The sequence below is a fragment of the Lepidochelys olivacea genome, assembly GCF_965140295.1.
Source record: "Lepidochelys olivacea isolate rLepOli2 genome assembly, chromosome: 2".
Taxonomy (NCBI): Eukaryota; Metazoa; Chordata; order Testudines; family Cheloniidae; genus Lepidochelys; species Lepidochelys olivacea.
In genome coordinates, this window is record NC_140412.1 from 130,402,224 (window position 1) to 130,419,798 (window position 17,575).

The 17,575-nt window shown below is 39.6% G+C and overlaps 1 long non-coding RNA gene across 1 annotated transcript in view; it reads left to right on the forward strand.

Moving 5' to 3' along the window:
* The window catches only part of LOC311515191, a 53,940-nt gene that overhangs the window by 9,389 nt on the left and 26,976 nt on the right, over window positions 1–17,575 (forward strand). The gene's annotated exons all lie outside the window — the stretch shown is intronic.

The window sequence follows — 17,575 nt, forward strand, 5'->3', positions numbered from 1 at the left end:
TTTATTGTTTATTAGTATCTTATTACTAAAAGGAAAAAAAGAAAACCAAAACAGAACACAAACAAATAGTAAAAATTGTACTTCAGTCACAGTCACCTCTATATATTTTCCTATGGAAAACTGTTAATAGTGACTACACCTTATGATTAGGTCCACTCTAATGGGGACACTTACCTAAGTAAGATACAACTCCAATATCTTAATCCAAATATCAGTAGTGAGTTTTGTCTTATTGTAATCACAACTAACTAAAATGGCTTATAGAAGGCCTATGGAATTTCTTATAACGGTTGGAAAATCCTGTTTGGGTAATCAGGGGTAACCCGATTTATGAATGGAGATAGGTAAATGATCTTAACTAAGTCACATACAAATTGAGAGTATTTAAATAGATTACTTAAAAAGTCATTCAAAGAACCGTCTTCAGATGAGAACATCATTAATCTTACATTCAATCCCACTAACTTTCTCTGTTTACCAATGTTATTTTATGTCTTCTTTCTAGAATACAATGTCTAAACTAGGGCTGTCAGTTAATTGCAGTTAACTCACAAGATTAACTCAAAAATTAATTATGATTAAAAAATTAATCACGATTAATCAGACTGTTAAACAATAAAATACCAATTGAAATTTATTAAATATTTTTGATTTTCTACATTTTCAAATATATTGATTTCTATTACAACATAGAATACAAAGTGTACAGTGCTCACTTTATATTATTATTTTTATTACAAATATTTGTGCTGTAATAATGATAAAGATAGTATTTTTAGTTCACCTCATACACTTTCACGATAAAGAGATTGCGCTACAGAACTTGTAACTTACAAATATAGATTTTTTTTTTACATAACTGCACTAAAAACCAGAACAATGTAAAACTTTATAGCCTACAAGTCCACTCAGTCCTACTTCTTGTTCATCCAACTGCTAAGACAAACAAGTTTGTTTACATTTACGGGAGATAATGCTGCCCATTTTCTATTTACAATGTCACCTGAAAGTGAGAACAGGCATTCACCTGGCACTTTTGTAGCCATCATTGCAAGGTATTTATGTGCCAGATATGCTAAACATTAGTATGGCCCTTCATGTTTCAGCTACCATTCCAGAGGACATGCTTCCCTGCTGATGATGCTCGTTAAAAAAATAATGCATTAATTAAATTTGTGACTGAACTCCTTGGGGGAGAATTGTATGTCTCCTGTTCTGTTTTACCTGCATTCTGCCATATATTTCATGTTATAGCAGTCCCGGATGATGACCCAGACATAGGTGCCGACTCTGTCGATTCTCCAGACCCGGGGAAAAATTAGTGGGTGCTCTGCAACCAAGAGCAGCCAAGCTCCTCGTCCCGCCCCACCCCACCTCAACTCCTCCTCCACCTCAACCTCCTCCCCTGAGCACACCTCATACCCCCTCCTCCCAATGCTTGCTGCTGCCAAACAGCTGTAGGAAACTCTGGGAGGGAGTGGGGAGGAGTGGGAACGTGGCACGCTCAAGGGAGGAAGTGGGGAAGAGGTGGGGTTAGAGGGGGGATTTGAGGAAGGAGTCGGAATAGGGGTGGGAGGGGGGACAGGGCCGGGGACAGAGGGAGGTTGAGCACCCACTGGCGCCAGTAGAAGTCAGCACCTATGGACCCAGCACATGTTCATTTTAAGAACGTTTTAACAGCAGATTTGACAAAACGCAAAGAAGGTACCAATGTGGGATTTACAAAAATAGCTACAGCACTTGACCCAAGGCTTACGAATCTGAAGTGCTGTCCAAAATCTGTGTGTGACAAGGTGTGGAACATTCTTTCAGAAGCCTTAAAAGAGCAACACTCAGATGCGGAAACTACAGAACCTGAACCACCAAAAAAGAAAATCAAGCTTCTGCTGGTGGCATCTGACTCAGATGATGAAAATGAATATGCGCCTGTCCGCTCTGCTTTGGATTGTTATTGAGCAGAACCCATCATCAGCATGGGCACGTGTCCTCTGGAATGGTGGTTGAAGCATGAAGGGACATAGGAATCTTTAGTGCATCTGGCATGTAAATATCTTGCGACTCTGGCTACAACAGTGCCATGCAAATTCCTTTCTCACTTTCAGGTGACATTTTAAACAAAAAGCGAGCAACGTTATCTCCTGCACATTGTAACCAAACTTGTTTGTTTGAGTGATTGGCTGAAGTAGAACTGAGTGGGCTTGCAGGCTCTAAAGTTCTACGTTGTTTTATTTTTGAATGCAGTATTTTTTGTACATAATTCTACATTTGTATGTTCAACTTTCATGATAAAGAGATTGCACTACAGTATCTGTATTAGGTGAATTGAAAAATACTATTTCTTTTGTTTTTTTACAGGTCAAATATTTGTAATCAAACTGAGCACTGTACACTTTGTATTCTGCATTGTAATTGAAATCAATATATTTGAAAATGTAGAAAACATCTAAAAATATTTAAATAAATGATACTATATTATTGTTTAACAGCGTGCTTAATCAAGATTAATTTTTTAATTGCTTGACAGCCCTAGTCTAAACCAACTGGTATTTTAACAGCTTCTGTTAGTACCTTTTATATTAAAACAACATTTCAATATCCCATTAAAATAATTTTAACAAAAATTTAAAATCCAGTATCTGGCAGTTCTTTTGCAAACTCCATATCACCAATAGAGTTGAAGTCCTGGTGATGTCACGTTGCAGAAACAGTGCTTGGGTTGGCAGATTGCTGCTTCCTGATGGTATATTGTGACTTCTTTGTTCTTATTATTAATCTTGTCGACACTGCTGTTTGCTTGCTTGTAGAGGTGTCAGCTTGAAGGTGTGATGAGATTAGCAGCCTGAGCTGGGAAGGGAAGTGTAGGAGAGAACATAAACAGGTATGCATAAGAATAAGAATACTAGAGTAAGTGTCTGAGCGAATGTGTGAGGGTGCCTCAGTTAAGAGGAATTTGAGGAATAAGGTGGAAGGCACACGTCTTTCACGGAATTAGCTGGATTCAAATATCAGCCGCTGTCACCATCTCATTGGCTCAACATCATCAGAGGATGGCCTTGCTAGCATCGTCAGCTCGTGAATATGCAGTTTGCTAATGCATATGCAGAAGGATTTTCATTCTTCAATTTTATGCACATTGCTTTTGTCTTGGAGTGGGAAATGTTCAGAACATCTTTAAGAAAGGAGTTTTAACTTTTTCTTTTATTCACTGAAATTTCTGAGCTATCCCTTTTAGTTCCATCAGGGTTTAATAGTAGTTGACATTTTGTTTAAAATGAGTCTCAACACTATAGAGTCCAAACACTGTAGAAAAAGTCTTTGAGCTCTTAAAATAGCCTTTTGAAACTTAAATGATTCTTTATCTTAAATGGACATCAAAGTATTTATGGTCTATTTACTCAACAATACTTGTGTGACATTCACGATACAGCCACCCTTAGGGGAAAACAGAAGGTTTAAACTCCCCAAAATTGAGCAGCTGAATCAACTGACTGCATACTGTATTATCATGCTATAAAAGTATATTGAGTAAGTTCTCTTCTGAAAGCTTGTAATGTTCTAAACTTAATGGTTACCCCGGGAGATGTATACAGACTGTGGTTACAAATGTATATATTTCTGTATCTAGAAATCTCTGCTCATAATTTAGTGCTGCAGTATTCAGCTACGCCTCACAGTAGGGAAACCGAGGCACAGGTGCTGCAGCCCAGAATCTGCTAGGTGTGGTGACAGCCTGGTACAGGTAAGAAAAGCTGTGGGCCAGGACTCCACTGGGAGTAGGGAGGCCTACTGGGTGAGATGAGACAGTGGTATAGTTAGGCAATGAGGTGGCTCAGAGCGTCGCTATGAGCAGGGGAACTATGCAGGGCTGTTATATGACATGGGTGGTAAAACTTTTGACAAATGTATGCTACCTGGTAAAGAGTTGGAAAAGCCCTGAAGGATGTGAAGCAACCTCTGGGGCAAGTGTAGATGTTAAGGAGCCCCTGCTGTGAGGTGGAGCTGAAGCTGCACACAAATTATAAGCACAGTTTTCTAGATACACAAATAGATACATTCATAACCACAGTCTCTATACATACCTCACAATGACTTGTAAGCTTAGTACATTACAAGCTTTCATAAAAGATCTTACTTCGTATACTTTTACAGTACAATGAGGCAGTATCAGTTGGTTTGACTGTTCATTTTGGGGGTTTAAACCTCTGTTCTCCACTGATTGTCACACCTTGGAAAAATGGTTCATGTCTTTTTCTGGGTTTGGTAAGCAGTTGCTTAAGCCTTGCCAGATAACTAACTCCCCAATTAATATAAATATTGATACCCAAAGGACTACTTATTAGCATGTAATTTGATTCCATATTTGTACATCAAACATCTCTTTCGTATGCATCAAGAGTTAAAAGCAACCGGCAGGTAATGTAAGAAGGGCACTCTAAAACACTTACAAAAAGTTTATGCCATTTTAAAACTTTTGAGGGAAAACAAAAGGTTTCCTCTTCAAGGAAAAATAAACAGATTAGAAGTAACAAATATATTTCGAGACATTTTCCAACCATAAATGTTCTTGGTTTAAAGAAATGAGATTCAATCGGGATATTCCTAGAAACCTTCTGTGCATCTTTAAAACTAAAGGCTTTTTTTGTTTGCAAAGAGGAAGAGTAAAGAGTTCTGCTCTTGATTTGGGCTCAGTTATATAACTTAGTTTATTGCTCTGATAACACGTAAGCACCACTCCTCTCTGGAATAGCCCAAATAAAGAATATTCTTACTCTTTCACACAACCAGGTCTCTTTCTGACATAAATATCCTGAGAAGTTTCTCTTGAGTTAAAGATCATATCTGTACAAGGCTGGTGTCTTGTACAACAGGGAAGATATCATATTTTCTGAGAAGATACTTGTGGTGGTTTACCCTCTAGCCAATGGTTCTTAAATTTGCAGCAAATCTACAACTTGCAATTAGACTCCCATCAAGCAGTCAAGACCAGAAACAAATCACAGTAACTTACCCTCAAATACAACATTCAAAACATATTCTAAGAGATACAGAATGTTAAAATTTGATATAAACCTGAATTGCAGAGTGTGTGTAAGCACACTTGGAGGTAATAAATACGGTTTTATGGTAGAGCTAGGTGACATTTTACAGATAAATAGCTTATTAGCTGAAAAATGCCATTTTTGGGTTGAATGAAACTATACATGAATTTGATCCAAATTTACCAATTTTTAACATGAATTTACCAAACTATACTTTTTTTTTGGGGGGGGGGGGTGGAAGGGGTGGAAGAGAGCCAGATTCATAAGAAGACTTGGTGCTATTCACAAAACTGGAAGGAAGGGGTGTGTCTTATACCCAATAACCCAGTAGCTAGGCCACTTACCTGTGATGTGGAAGCCCTTGTTTAGAATCCCTTTGAAACACAGGTCTCTCAGATGAGTGACCTAAGCACCAGGGTGCTGGCTATTCTGGGGTAGGTTTCTGTCCTTCCTGTTGGTGCGCTACTTCTTTTAAAATACATAAATATTCATTGGGCCAAAGTAACAAGAGAGTAATTGTCTAGCCTAGTGGTTTGGGCACATGCCTGAAATTTGGGGAAACCTGGGTTCAAGACCCCCTGCTCTGGAATGGGAATTCGAACTTGTGTCTTCCACATCCCAACTGACTGTCCTAACCAAGTGGGCATATTAAAAGAGCTCTCTTGTCTTATGAATAGAGCCCTTTTTCATAAATACAAGCTTTAAATGCCTGGAAACAAAAGTTTTGTTTAGGATCAAACAAAAGATATTTGACCCAAAAAACACTTGTCAATTTTTTCAATTTGCTCTAAACTCTGAAATTTTGGTTTGTTTAGCATTTTCTTGTTGTTGTGTTGTTTTCCAGAGCTGCCAGTGAACAAAACATTTATTCATCCAGCGGTATTTTATTGCTGAAGAGATATAGTCATCTAGCTCGTTTGGTGCTTGTCACTGGTTGACTGAAAGCAGAGAATTTCTAGGAATTTACTTCATTAGTTTGAAAATTTTGTTTAATTACATAAGCATGTAAGCATATCCTGCAAACATTGTGTCTAAAATAATTGAAAGTATCTCTTAATTCAGTAAAAAAATGACATAAAATGAGAGTGATATATAATTTATCGGGGGGGAGGTTTATTGGGTTTTTATTGAGGTCAACTTCCACAGTGATATGAGAAAAAAGACAAGAATGACAAAGAATTAAAAAGAAAACTAACAGGTTAAAACACACTTGTGTCTACACTAAAGGGTGTGGAAGGGAGAGAGAGAAGAGGTAACATTGCCTGACACTTCCTTTTTATAAGACCTTATTTTCAGTTGCATAAAAGTATGCAAAACTTCAAGGAAGGAGAGATATCTACTTGAATTTTGGGCAGAGTTAAAGTTGTGGGATGTGGTCTGTGGTGCTCAGTTTTGGTAATTGTGACTTGTCTGTCTCTGGTGAAGTAGAGGGTATATACTGTTAAATAAAAAGTCCTTGCTTTTATGGCTTTATTGTATATTGTATAGAAAACTTACCAAAAAAGCTGTATAATTTTTTGTGTTTATATATACACACACTATGTATATACATAAAGCGTAGTATGTTGACACTCTTCTGTGGCTATAATCTTATAAAACTATTCCACATATTCATTCCTTTTTACCTTTACTATACAGTGTGAGAAATCCATAATCTCTACTTAGTGTGTTATAGACTCTTCCAGAGGCCTCTGACCTAAAGATGTCCAGAAACATAATTTGGAAGTGAAGTTTTTGTACACATACTAGTAACAATAGAGGCATTGTAATCATCTGACTTGATTATTACCTATACTGGCACAAGTCCTTTAACTGACTGTTCAAAAAAGTGAGTGGGGCAAGAACTTAAGCTTTGAGTGTGTATTGGGTTTTGGGGTTTTTTTTGTTGTTTTTTGCTTGGTTTTTGCTTTAAGCCAATGTAGTCACTTTAGATTTACACCAGCACAAGCACATTTGGTCTTTACTTAAATTTTCTGGCTGAAATGTCTTGCCAAGTTTAATTCCTGACTTTGCATTTCATTAAATGTGACTGATGCATCTTCATTATAACGGATGAGCCATAACAAAACACATAATATAAAATATTTGAAGGGGGAGAACAAAGCACTAATTTTTTTTTCCAAAAAATCCATCAGCCTCTTAAAATGTTTGGTTTTCTTGGTTAAATGCAAAATTTACATTTTTTGTATCAAGAACAATTATAGGAGGCTGTTTCTCTCACCTAAAAGCACTGTTCCCTTAACTAAGAAAGCAAATTTGAGGTGTGTGTGTTGGGGGCGGGGTAGGAATCAACGTCAAGTCTATTTTTAGGTCTAACATAAATAAAACACTACAGGCTAAGTATGCACAAAAACTAGGGAATTATGAAAATACAGTGCTATTCTATTCAGTTATAAATACTTTGTGCAGAAGGAAAAGTGCTTATATATATATATATATATATATATATATATATTTTTCCCTGACACAATATTCATTAAGATAGAGTGAAGTTATAAATAGGTATCTCTCTAACTTAAGGGGAAAACCTTTATGTTCTAGTTGGCAAAATCCTAATGTCTGAAAACCAGGAAATCCAGTGATGGGTGCAATTAAAAAAAAAATCAGAGTTAGCGTTCTTAAGAGATATTAAAAAGGAAGTATGATGCTACAATTGGAGAATGACAATGTATATGGTTGTCATGGTTTGTCTGTATTTAAAATGGTCTCTTTAGAGTATGCAGACTTCCTAAAGCCATAAGGAAAAGCTCATGGAGCTTAGACTCCAAATATCATGAAACTTGCAATAAAATTGCAGAATGGCAACATTGCACCATACAAAGAAGTCCTTAATCAACAATAACAAACCTTAGAATGTAGGAGCCTGAAAAACCTTAATCCAAAAATAACCTGCCTAACAGTGTAGGTGCCGGAAAATCTCAATCCTATTGGTAAATGGTTAAAAGATCAAGTCATAGGCACAAGAAGAGTGAAGATGGGAGGCTAATATCACTACAGGGGCAAGGTTAGTGCCTTAACTGGGTATTTCTCCAAAGCCATTTTTCAAATAATTGGGTTTCATTAAAGTTTTAACTATGCATTTCCTAGGTTTCTCATGCTTCTGCAGTTGACTTGTGTGTTTCCTAACTCTTAAATTAGTCAAACTGAAAGTGTAGATGTCATTGTTTCTTTTTTTTTTTTCTGGGAATAAAAAAAAGATTGTTAGGTTGTATTGGATGGATGTGCCAAAATATTGGACAGATTCATAATGGAATACAGTGTACACAGTAGTTTGCCATGTTGTTGTAGCCATGTGGGTCCCAGGATATTAGAGAAACAAGGTGGGTGAGGTAATATCTTTTATTGGACCAACTTCTGTTGGTGAGAAAGATAAACTGTTAATATTACTCTGAGCTCTTTGTCTTAATTTGATTTCTTCAGTTTATTTTTGATTACCTTTTTCCTTTCTTCACACTTTGGAAGGTGCAGTAAATGTTGGGTAAAAAGTAGGGTGGGGAGGGAGAGAACAAAGGGAGCAAGAAGTGGCCATGAAATAACAAATTGAGATTCAAACTCTGTATATCCATGAGAACAGATCTAAGAAATAATAATCCACAGATGGACTATCCAATGGTTTTCTATAATGTCCATTATGGCTGTAGCCAATGCTTCCTGGATAAATTGGATGTGCTTGACATGCTGAACTTCATGAATGTTTCTCTTCCCTGTTACAGAAAGATCTGTTTGAACTCTTTCTTTTTCCTACAACAGTCATTCTGTTTATAGGGGAAAAGCTTTTCCAAAGGAGATGGCTCATAAAGTGTCAGGCTCTAGACTAGTCTACATAGTCGGGGGGGTACATTTTCAGGTTTTCTCAATGATGTTTCCAAACTTCCTTTGTTTTTAAAAATGACTGAAATAAAACAAAAAAAATGTTTTGGGACAAATGATGTTTTGTTTGACAAAAGCACTTTTTTAAAAGTATATTTTGCTTTTCGCTAGAACTTTTTTTTTTTTTTTTTGGCTTTAAATCACAGTGAATTTAGTTTCGATTCACCCAACCAGCTGAGAGAGTATTTGCACAGCTTTGGTCATGACCAGTGCCTTGAATTGGGAAGAAAAATGGGCAGAGAGCCAGTAGAGGGAATGAAGCATAGAAGGTCATGCTTGTGGCATCCTGTTTCCTTGAGGAGATGGCTGCCTCACTTTTAGTAAGAGGGCACCTTTTCATTGATTTTTCCCCCCTTTTAGCCTCATACACTGTGAGTTACAATAATCAAGTCTGGAGCTGACAAGTGTGTGCATCATTGTACCTAGATTCTAGTGTAGGAGGAAGGTGACTAGGAACTTTCTAGCAAGTTGAAGGTAGAAGAAGGCATTATTTTTACTCCTGACACTACATCATCTAGGTCTAGTAAAGAGTTAAATAGGACCCAAGACTTTGCATCGCATGGGGGGAGACAGTGTGGTGAAGGGGAAGAAGGAGATTGTCCCGAATAGTTCTGGAAGCATTTCCTCAGTCCAAAGACTGTCACCTGGTCTTTCCTGGGTACAGCCTGAGCCAGCTGTTCATCCAGATGCTATTTTCATGTAGGTATCGTGACATCCTTGTGACAGGGTTGAGTGTTATGTCATCCCCGGCAGTGCAGCCTACAGTGATTTTCCTGAGAGGTGTGTCACTTTGGGGAATTGGAGCACTTACTTAGTACCACTCACTTGTTCTTTCTGGAGAATGACTGAAGCTCCCCTGGTGTGGCACCTACTCTAGCTATATCATAGAAGCAAGTCAGCAGCACTTTGCAGCTGACTGTCAAAAGCTGCAGATATTTATTGAGGTATAGGTCCCAATCGAGACTAATGTCACCCTGTGCTGGGACTGTACACGACATAGCAAGTCACATGCCACAAAGAGTTCAGTCTGAAAAACAGAAGTTGTTGAGGTTACAAGCAAGGAGATGCAGGCTCTCTCCACTCTCACGGTGATGTTAACTTCTTGTGCCATTGGGGTTTTATGCTGTCCCCAAACCAAAAGCCCAATGGCAAAAAATCTTTAAAAAAAACACCCCAATCTAAAAAAAAAAATCCCAATGGCAAAAAATGTTGACAGATGTGTTGGAGCTTAGTTGTCATGACTTTCACAAATCTTCCACTTGGGAATGGGAAGATGGAGACAGAGTGATATTTGGACAGGCTTTTTCCATAGTGCTGGCTTTTTGAAGACTGGACAGATGATTGCATCTTTCAGGGAAATAGGTAATTTCATTTCTCTGAAGGAAGCATTGATAAGTTGTTGCCATTGGGAATGATTTATTCACTTTTACCTGCTGAAAGGAGCATAGAACTGTTTTGCAAGTGGTGGCTTGACTTCCAGAGCTGAAGTGGGGCTGAGTTTATCAGTGTAGTGAGGTCAGTGATAAGCAGTCCAGATCAGGTTTCTGGCTTGGCAAGTTCTTGTCTATTTGGCTGCTTTGCTGCAAAGCAGAATGAGAACTCTCTCTGCTTCAGTCAATATTTGGGACTGGGGCTTCGATCATGCTGTCCAACTTGATTAGGTGGCTCACAAAGTGAAAACAGCTTTGCTGGCTGTAATGGTGGAGAAGTTCTTTGTTTCCCTTATCGTGGCAGCTTTAGTCCTACTGGAAGCCTTCGTGTTGTTGGCAGATAGATTTGGAATGAGTTTTGCTCAACAAGTAGTTTTCTGCCTGTAAGTTCTATAGTGCACCATGGTTATGTTTGTGGTCAGTACAGGGGTTGGCTTGAGTCCAAATAATCAATGGTTGAAATTAAGTTTGTCTTCTAGTTTGTTGTCACCTTATCCCAGAAGCTTGGTGGCTTACCTTCCTAACATAATGAAAAGCTAAGGTTTTTGGAAGCATCTCTGTTCAGCTTTCCTTATGAAATAGACCCCTGATGCTGATCACTGTCTAGATGAGGTAGTGGTCAGACAAGAAGAGTGGAATGTTAATTGTCACTCTTAAGCTGAAGATTGTATCCAGCTTGTATCTAGTTCAGTGGGTCCAGACATAGATTATGGAAAATCCATTGCTTCCAGTAAGATCTGATCACCAGTCCTACATGTATTCTGGCCATTGCAGGTATGTACGTTGAAGTTGCCAAGAACAATGACTATGGGATATTGCAGAAAAATGGCAATAGGTCCATTAATTCCTCAAATAAGTCCACTGGGCTCCATTTGGAAAACTTGTATGTCTCTTGCACACATCACAGAATGGATGGAGGTATCTGAAGCTTTGATTCTTAAGTGGATTGTCCTCTGTCTGAGGTTGGAAGTAAACAGACCTGCTATTCCAATTCCTCTCCTTTTTGCCTTCACCTGGATTATTCCTTTGTTTATGGAGTATTCAGTAGCCTGACACTAGCTGGACAAGAATCGGGGTTGAAGGGAAGACTAAACAAGGGCCTGATGGTGCAAGCATGGTGTCTCAGTAAATAATATTATAAATACTGCTGTTTTTTCTGGCAGATGACCTTCCATTTATGAAGGAAAAATGTGAATCGCTTCTTGTTTGGAGGCAGTTGCTGAGGGAAGGATTGGCCTCATACATGAATCCAGGAGTATTCCCAAACAGACATCTGTGTTAAAGAGGTTATGGTTAAAAGCTAGTGTCCTCATACTTTTCCAAAATGTGGAAATCAGTATCGGAAGGCTGAAACATCACAGAACCAGAAAACAAGCACAACAAAACAAAGCACACCTGCTAGGGTAATGCCTTCCACACCACACATCCTTGACTCTGCCCCTTTGAGGGCAAAAAAACCCAAAATCTAAATGTCTGAAAAGCAGGAAATGGAGAGTTAAGAAAACATCTGTCATGTGATGCTCAGCCTGTGATGCCTTCTAGCTGTGGCCCTCTGCAGTCCATATGGCTGCCATGGCAATGGTACTTCCCGCCCTGGAAAAGACAGTGGTGGTACCACAACTGTGTGAAACCTCTGCTGCTGGTGTACTTGGGGAACAGGACTGGGGGGCAGACTTGCTGGCTGGTGGCAATAGTTAGCAGAGGAGTGTAGCAGGTCCTCTTGATTTTCTTCCCCTTGTTGGAGAGAGGACAGAGCTTGTCTGGATGATGCTGCTAGGATGATATTATGGTGGCAAGAGCTGGACAAAGGCTGAAAGAAAATGGCAGGGAAACACTTGGAGAACCAAGTCCAGAGAAGTAAGGTGGTGGTAACCAGAAAATGTGATCTATCACTTATATGGTGCTATACAGACTCTGGACCAGATGCATGCCTGAATGCATGTGGATGCAAATTTCACCTTCTGTGTCTGAGAGTATCTGACCCCTGGGGAAAGTGGAGCCAGAAGCACTGCTGCTATCCCCTAGGGATTCTACAGGTGAAGGCAGTTTTAAGTTCTGGATGGACTCCACAGCAGCTCCACTGACTACTTGGAAGATTAAAATATAAAGTGTCAATAGAATGTATAGGAGAGGAAGAAATACAATTTTGGATTGAATAGTGTAAGACATGTCATAGAGTAGGGAGGGGAGAACATATCTTTAGGGACTCTGCACTACAAGAATTGTGCACTAGTATGATTATTTGCCACAGTTAGGGACATGCATTCTATAATGTGTGAATGTCAAAATATGACTCTATCAGTGAGAGGTGGCACTGTTATAGCTTAAGTATGGGATCATGTGGGTTGACAGACATTTTAGTGGCATGAGTTTTGATGTCTACAAAGCCAACAATGGATGGTACCCATTATCCAAAATGAGTATTTTTCATAACACACATGCTGAACTTGACATGCACGGTAAATTAAAGACAAAAGTTTAGAAATGCTTTGGAAGGTTTAAAAATTAATAGCTTTTTTTTGTATCTTGTATACTTAGTTATGAGTCAATTGTACAGGTCTGAGGCAACCATAAAAACCTGTGCAAAGGGGCATGCCCTCACTCGGGTGGAGAGAAGACTAACAAAGTCTTCTGAGCCTGTTCAGCACTAATTAGGTACACGTGTAAGGCTTGCTCTGCCTGGAAGGGGTGCGTGTGTGTGTGTGTGGGGGGGGGGAGAGTTTAAAAAAGGAAAACTTATGACAGGAAGGGGTGGCAAAAAAGAGGAGGGCTTCTCTATCTCAGACTGCTGACCACAGCAAGCGAAGAGCCAAGGGGGAGATAGTTGCAAGACTCACTGCTCTGGAAGCTGCAGACAAGCTGCAAAGCAGGATGCTGCAAGAAGCATGGCTGGAGGTAGACCCTAATAAGACAATAGACTTACTTATAGGCCAATCCCAAAGTCTGAACCCAGAAAGACTCCCTGAGAGCCAGGCCACCTTTGCTTTTATTTGCTTTCACTTAGATTCCCCTCTTTCATAAGGGAAGGGAAAGAAAGGAAAGGATCCTTCTTATAGAATCCCTCATATGCTATGAACTTGGTGGAAGAACTGTCCCTGGGAGGACCCTTTCAGTGTGCAAAACACCCATTAGGGTCTCACTCATTCACCAGGGTAAGCCACTTGACTTCATCATCTCCTTAGACTGAACCTCCGAGCCTTTAGCACCCCTGCTTCACACTGTGAGCACCTTTCAGTGAGTCTACTCGAGTTGGACATCAAGAAAAACTTGTACACCCAAAGGGAGCAATGCACACCCACCTTCAGCATCTGCTGTGACATTCAGCCAGTATTGTAAAAGCAGTAGGATTTATTAGATGTCTGGAACACAACAGTAAATGTCCTTGTTTAGCATAAGGAACAGAAAGTTACACCATGATCCATCTTGGTCAGCCCAGAGCCTTCTGACTGCTCTCTTGTCCCAGTTCAGGACAGTCTCAAGTTTCCAGCAGCCCACTCTTAACAACCCCCTACCTGGCCCCTCCTCAGTCCTTGTTCTTGTCCCTGGGCAAACATTATCAGCCTTTGTTCTTCAACTGGTCAAACATGGTTGGTTTCCTGAGGTGGGGTGGGCCCTGCTTGTTACTTGCTAGGTACCAAATGTCAGGGCAGTGGGAGTAACCATTGTCTTCTCAGAATGGGGCCTGCACTCCACGTCCAGGGAGAGACTGGTAGGCATCAGTAACCCCTGTATGTCTGGGTCTGTGCACAGAATAAACAATCTTTTCTCACCACCTATATGCAGCATATAGGGGAACCTGAGGCATACACTATTCATATAAAATATTACAAAAAATTCCTGTGCTGTCACAAGGATATTATAAACAACTTGAAGAGGCGTCTGGAGGGCATTGGGGAGCCCCTACCCTTCACAAGCGGTGAAAATAAGACCAACAGCAAAATAGGCTATTTTTACAAAATAAATTCTAATGACTTCGAAGGCCTAGAAGCAAGTGCTCCAGTGTCTTATCAGAAAATGGTTAATCTTCTCTTTCCAACAGCCAAAAGCCCTTGTTTGATATCTTGCAGCGTTGTGAGGTATTAGAGATTTGGAGAGGCTTAATGTGGAGAGAGCAAATGAAGTGGTCAAAGGTGCATGAGATCTTATCACATGGATATCACCTCCATAACTCATGATTATATACATGGAAGTGCTGGTGAAGCTCCTAAAACCCATTTCTAATAGAAAAATGAAACAAGGGGAATGGGTTATGCAATTGTTAACAATGGTAGAGTGGCATTAATTACTCTGATGATAAGAAGGGGGATTTAATAGCAACAGGTGGTATTCCTTATTCCTCCGTCACATCACTTCTGAGACATTCCTTTATGTTGCTTATTTGTTGATGTTTAGAGGTGTGTTTGCTTTTATTTATTGTAACACCTGAAGAAACAAAACCAGCACAGTTAATGAATTTAAGCTGTTTGTTGGTTCTGCATAAATACTTACATGAACCAATTTTCTAAGCAAATTGTAACAGTACTAAGTCTCACCAAGACACAGTGAGTGACTATCAACATGACAGTGAATGTGACTTAGGAACAATGACAAAATAATTGCATTAAGCATGTGAAGAAATAGAGATATAAAATGACTCCCTGTGAATGTTTAATAGAAGCTTTTTCCAAGTCTCAATTGATCTGGAGAAAAACCAAAGACTGCAATACTAATTTTACCTTATACTGTGGGATAGTCATTTAAATGTGTTAACTAAATCTCCCAGTACAAAACCATATTGTCCTATCAAAAAATTAGTCAGGCAAGAAACTGACTTCTGAAGCTGGCACTATGTGTTCTAAACTCTAAAGGGATTTTTTTAACTGTCAACTAACTGAGACTGAAGATATGAGGTCTCTTCTCTCACATTTTCAGACTTTCACTCTTCTGCCATATTTCATAAGATCATGTAGGACAGAATTCTGAGGCACAATACTTAGGTAGCTTATTAACCTAAGCTGACCTTACAAAATGCACTTAGGTGTGCAAGTGGGTAATCTTTCATGGACAGTGTACTGCTTCTTGGAGATGCAGAAACACATCTAGCCAAACAGGTGACAATCTATGTGGCTACCAATTTTGAGAACGCAACTGCATACTTTGTAGGCCTGATTACTAGTGTGTACCCACAAACATAGTATTTATCAGTATACAGGCCTCTAGAGTCTTATTTTCCATTGTCTTCATCCTTATGTAGCAACTCCAGACCATACAATTTGGCGGCATTTTATAATCCCTTTGTGTAGCTGTTCTATGGAATGAAAACAATTTAAAAATACATCCTTGGCAAACCCCAAAATGCCATGACACTCAAGCCAGGACCCTTAGCATTAGGGCGTTAAACATTTAAACATTCACTTCTCAATTCTACCAACTTATATGTCTCTCAAAATATTTAGTGACACTAAAATGCCATTTTACAGGTTAAAAATAGTCTCTTACGCATCTTGATAGGGACTTCATCTGTCCTGATTTCCGAGGAATCAAGATTTTGCCAAATAGCAGTATGGCGCTCATTAGAATGCAAAGCCAAATTAAAAACAAATTTTGCAAATTTAATCAGTATAGTACATTGGTTTTGGAGGCTTGCAGCTGTTAAGGTCAAAAGTGCCACAGTTTTCTCCCATGTTCACTACTCCTCTTACATCAAGAATCATGTATTCCTAGACATTGGACATTCAACCTACAGATTTTTCATAAACTATTTGCTTTGACTCTGAGGTAGTTACCACCAGCACAACTCAGGTTGGAAAGCATCATAGAATGCCTTGGACCATGCTTCCTTCATGAGGTGAAACTATCTAAGCTCTGACTTTGTATGTGTCAGGACAAATGGTTCCATTGTTTACACTGTAGGTGGAGAAGTGTGCAAGGTTTGGACTTGACTCTGAAAGCAGACTCCTATTAATGGGGAAAACATAGAGATAGTCCTACTGGATGAGGCCAGTGGCCCATCTAGTTCAGTATCCTGCTTCTGAAAGTAGATGCTACCAGTTGCGGTAGGGAAGAAATCTTGAAGTAAGTGGTTATGGGCTAATCTGCCCCAGAGAAGCTTGTCTCCTGACACCCAGTAGCTAGAAGTTGGCTTATGACACAAAACTTGAGAGCTAATATTCCCTTCCAAGTGATATACAATCACTGTGATGCTCCATTAGGTTCCCTGAACTAATATTGTGCAATAGAAATAAATATAACTTTTTAGAAAAGGGATTGAATCAATGACCTAGATCTGATTACCCTTAAACTTTGTGTATATGGTGGACTGGGAGTGGAGATCGTGAGAATTCAGATCTTGATCCAAATTTTACATTTGGCACCTAATGTGTCTCTAATGAACTGGAGAAACCCATGGATCCAGACATATCTTTCCACTCTTGAAAATTTTGAAATCTAGAACGTAAATTTGGCTAATGGGCTTATCTCTAAATCAGAGATCAGCAACCTTTGTCACGTGGCCCTCCAGGGTAAGCCCCCTAGCGGGCCAGGCCGGTTTGTTTACCTGCTGCATCCGCAGGTTTGGCTGATCGCAGCTCCCATTGGCCGCAGTTCGCTGTCCCAGGCCAATGGGGGCTGAGGGAAGTGGCGGCCAGCACATCCCTCAGTCCACGCCGCTTCCCGCAGCCCCCATTGGCCTGGCACGGCGAACCATGGCCCGTGGAAGCTGTGATCGGCCAAAACTGCAGATGCGGCAGGTAAACAAACCAGCCTGGCCCACCAGCGGGCTTACCCTGACAGGCTGCATGCCAAAGGTTGCCAATCCCTGTTCTAAATGTTCAACATCTTCTTCAGTCTTTTTTTTTTCTACTGTACTATTTGTCACCTAGTAAACACAACTATATCCCAAAAGCTGGTCTCCTTTCCTTGAATGCATATTCCATGCCTGCCACCTGAAACTTCTGGAGTTCTTCCCTTCCCAACACTTCCCCTAAACAAACTTATGATGTGAGTTTTCCCTGTAGAATAATGTTTAAGAGCCTTACAGTTCAATATTCACAAACCTCTCAACTCATGCCTTTTATAAGGTGGTTCAGTGGCATCCTGCTGGTTTGTGCATAAAGCATATTAGGAGCATTAAATCAAGGCATCACTACTCACATAAGCTGCCTGAACTGGGACTTGTTTTTACTTAAACAGCACAAAGTGTAGGTCATAGCATATGAGCTAGCAGATGTGATAGTGAAATATTTGCCTATGGGAGCT